Source organism: Gossypium raimondii, chromosome 11 (genome assembly GCF_025698545.1).
Source record: "Gossypium raimondii isolate GPD5lz chromosome 11, ASM2569854v1, whole genome shotgun sequence".
NCBI classification, from domain to species: Eukaryota; Viridiplantae; Streptophyta; class Magnoliopsida; order Malvales; family Malvaceae; genus Gossypium; species Gossypium raimondii.
In genome coordinates this window covers 26,195,499-26,199,585 of record NC_068575.1, presented here as the reverse complement: position 1 = coordinate 26,199,585, position 4,087 = coordinate 26,195,499, and the positions used below count along the sequence as shown (strand labels likewise).

The window sequence follows — 4,087 nt, the reverse complement described above, 5'->3', positions numbered from 1 at the left end:
ATAAACAAATACATCTAAAAAAATAATATCTCAACTTTTAAGATTGTTTGTGGAATAAAAAATGTACACTACTGATATATCTACTCATTTAAGTTAATATAGGTGGAAAGTATTCATCAATATAAATTTAAAACATATCATGCTTAAATTCCAATTAAACCCTTAAGCCTATATTCTTAAATTCCAATTACCATCAACAATTGCGAGTCTCCTAATTAGCTTCTTTGTAGAATATTTGAACATGATATTCCATAGTCGAATACATACATCAACAACTTAAATCAAAGTATTAGAGCATATCATGCTTAAAGATAATAATTAGATTTATCTAAAATCAAACCCGATTTAACTAGTACTAAGTAAACCTATTTCAAGTTTTTTTTTTCAAGGCAGCCCAACAACATATAGATTCAATGATCGATAATCTAAATTTATCTAATCAACAAATTTTTTAAAATTAGTTAAAAGTTTAAAATCATGGTTAAAACCCGATAAATAAGCAGTATGGCAAGAGAAACAAAGCGGGGACTTTTATAGTAACACACCTATTAGTGAATCAAAGAAGCAAAAAGCAGAGAGAAAGCAAGTGAATCCTCAAAAGTTTGAAAATAATGAAGTCCCTTCATTGCCAAGCTTCTTAGATTTTCGATAGTCAGTATGGCGACTTTATAGTCTCTAGCACTTAGCAATTCCTCAATTTGATTCAACATAGAGGAGTAAGATGCAAGTGGCTTGAAAAATAGTGAATGTGATTGCTTTATTTCTAAGTTTGTCAAGGAAAATAGTTACAGAATGCCAATCCATAATCCAGTAACACCTTCCACATTTTAACATGAAATCAAATGAATATCCAATAATTGAATAAAAAACATGTAGATAAGAAGTAATAAGATTTCATTGGCCAAAATCGTAAATGTTTAAAAAGTTACAAAAGGTATTTCTAAGTGAAAACATGAAACACAACATTCTGGTCAACAAATCTATGTTCAAACTTCATGAGGAACAAAACTTAAAGAACAATTATCTTATTTTGTAATATAAAATCTTTTCAAGGAATTATGGAAAACAAATTAAGTACCATACTGCATTGAACTAAAACTAGTTTATGAAAAGGATACGTGATTCGCGTAGAAACTAGTTTATGAAAGGTGTCAACAGATAAAGCATGCTCATATTAAGGTAATCTAATTGGAATAGAAATAAACAAGGTATGATTGCAAGCAAAGAAGCAGTACCCAAAATTACTAGCAGAGGTATTTAATGTTCAAAAAAGAACAGTTTGATGAGTTCTTTTTTTTTTCACATTTTAAGCTTCTTTCTTTTCTTTTAGAACAATTTCATAATTTATAAGAGAAATTTTCCTTCCACAGAATTTTAAGCAGACCAGTAGCAAAGTCTTCAAACTCGTGGGGATATGTAGCCCAAGTCTTTGTCTGACAGTCTTTGTGCGACAAAGCACCACAAAAGGAAAAAGCAAAAACAACATACAAGGGCGAAAAACACAAATAACCACACAATGAATGACGACAAACTCTACTAAATTTAACTTGCAAAAATATGAACTTCAATTAAATTCTTTGCTTTTAAGAGATTAGTGTGTCGTTAAACTAGTTATGAAGCTTGCTAAGGAATGTGATTTTGAGGAGATTAAGGTTAACGATTCGAGAATTATTGATCTTGAGAAAGCTAAAGTCGCCATGTTGACAACAAAAAAGTTTGCAGAAGCTTTAATCATTCTTAGTTTCGTGCCTATAAATTTCGTACTTAATAAGGTGCCTTAAAAATTTTTCATTGATTATATATAATAATATTATAATTTTCCTCAAAATATATACAAATAATATTATTTGTTCATGTTATTTGATGAACAATGCAAAACAGATTTGTAACAGATGGATCATAATTTAGCAGGGAGGAAAAACAATTGCAGATCCAAGTGCAAGTATCACAAAATTTACATTAAGAAAACAGATATTTTGAATTGAAAATTCAAGCCGCCAAAATACCAAATCAAATTTCAAATTAATGCAAGATCTAAACAGAAAAAAAAAAAACCATCACTAATTTAACCCAGATCTCGAAAAACACCAATAATTTAAAAATGAAATCAACAAAACCAAGAATTAATAAAGACATGGAAGAAGCTAGTTCACCTTAAAAACACCTTGGGGTGTTTGAGAAATGCTTTCTCCGTCTAATATAAAATAAAAAGAAAGATCAAAGCAGTTTCAACACATAAAAATAAGACAGATAAAAGGCAGAGAAAGCGGAAAGTGGACAATGCAATATATTGAATAGAAAAGCAGACAGTGCAAAAAGTAAGGGCAAAGATAGGGAATATATTGAAAGAGAAGTAAACAAGTAACAGTACTATTACTACTTCCCCTTTCCTTTTCCCATTTCTTTTACTACTATTTTATTACTATATTTTCAATTTTTCTCTCTTCTACAATATTGAAAAAACAAAAATAAAAATTTTAAAGCCCTCCTCGTCGGAAACAAATAGGAAAATTCTCAGAATATTTATCTTCATCAGGAAAAAAACACAATTTGGGTTTACTACTTGTGAAAGTCAATACAGATAAAGGACGAGGATAAAAACACAATCTGGGTTACGTTTCTTTTCTTCTCATCCTTCATATATTGTCCATATTTAAAAGAGAGCAAAATATTATCACCACCTAATCCTACCCCCAGACATCAAATATGCTATTCAAAGTTTCTTATGTCACTGCAATTAATTATATATAGAAAGTATGTCAAATGAAATCTTCGGAAATAATTAATTATAAATTAAGAATTGGAAATGAGAGACATCATCGAGTTCATAATTACATCCAATGAAACTAAAGTTAACTTAACTCATATTTAGTGAGAGCGAAAGTGATTCAAAATCAGTAAAAGCTAAAATCCAAATCCAAATACCTTTTGGGGCCATTGCTTGCTGCTTCCTCAATCCCTTCTAAATTCTAAACAATAAATGAATTGCAGAAAAAATAAGTTTAGAAATATTGTTTTTAAGGAAACAATTGAAAGAAAATAGAAATGAGAAGGACCCGTCAATAGAGAAGCTAATGATACCTACAGCCATCCATACAAGGTGCTTAGGGCCAAGGTTAGTGAACTATAATCATACCATCACAATATAAGCAACAACTAACCTTACTCAGTAAATCAGAGAGTTTTTTCTTCTTGGCCTCCATCAATGCAATATGTTTCAGACTGTTAAGGATTTCACAGGCAATTTGCTTAACTGCAAAACAATATAGTAAGTATACACATTTGCATAAAAAGCTTCACAAAATTATGGCAATCAAAACATACCTGCATACAAAAGTAAGCTCTCAAACTCACTATGTCGTCCGAGATAGAGCACCGGTACCCTTTCCACCAGTTAGACCCACGAAAAAGGTCATAAATCATTAGAGTAACTTCTTGAAAAAAAATGATATTAGGGGAATGAAGGGGAATGAAGTTGAATACAGATTTCACAGTTGGATTTGTTGTAAAGGTTCAAAAAAGTGCAAGCTTTACAAGCCCATTTAGACGGCGAAGACGGTGACGGTGACGGAGGTGAGAGACAGATTTTGCAAGCGACGGTTTGGGATGGAGAGTTGAGGAAAGTGCATTTGGTGCAAGACCAAGACTAAGAACAAGAAAACCCAAAGATTAAATACGTAAAATAAAGAAATCGAACCTTGAATACTGATAGTAATAAAAACAGAAACCAAATGCCACCTTCTTCGTCTTCTCTGTGTGGGTTATGTGAAGACGATTTCACTTCATTCAACGGGCCTTCAACAAATTACAAACAAAAAAATAAACAAAAACAAGGAAACCCAAACTTTTTATACGCAAAATAAAGAAATCGAACCTTAAAAGTCGAATTCACCAAAAACCAGAATCGAATGACACCTTCTTCGTCTTCTCTGTGTGGGTTATGTAAGTTTGCAAGAAACCCAAACACTGAACCTTTTCCTTGTAAGTAAAAAAAGCAACCGAGGAATCGGGGGTAAGAAATCGACAAAGCAGTGATCTCTCTGGCTCTGACTGATAATTAGGGATTTCAATAGATAGGGCATTTGGG

The 4,087-nt window shown here is 31.6% G+C and overlaps 1 long non-coding RNA gene across 2 annotated transcripts; it reads right to left on the bottom strand.

Moving 5' to 3' along the window:
- Positions 1–663: 663 nt before the first annotated feature.
- Positions 664–4,087, bottom strand: LOC105804297 (uncharacterized). Of its 2 annotated transcripts, XR_008190846.1 has the most exons (7): positions 3,875–4,087; positions 3,739–3,795; positions 3,325–3,646; positions 3,162–3,253; positions 2,926–2,969; positions 2,154–2,194; positions 671–817 (listed from the first exon to the last, which is right to left on the bottom strand). It is a non-coding gene; the product is annotated as an uncharacterized LOC105804297 (long non-coding RNA). The 2 variants fall into 2 exon arrangements; XR_008190847.1 differs by having other exon boundaries at positions 664–817; positions 3,739–4,087.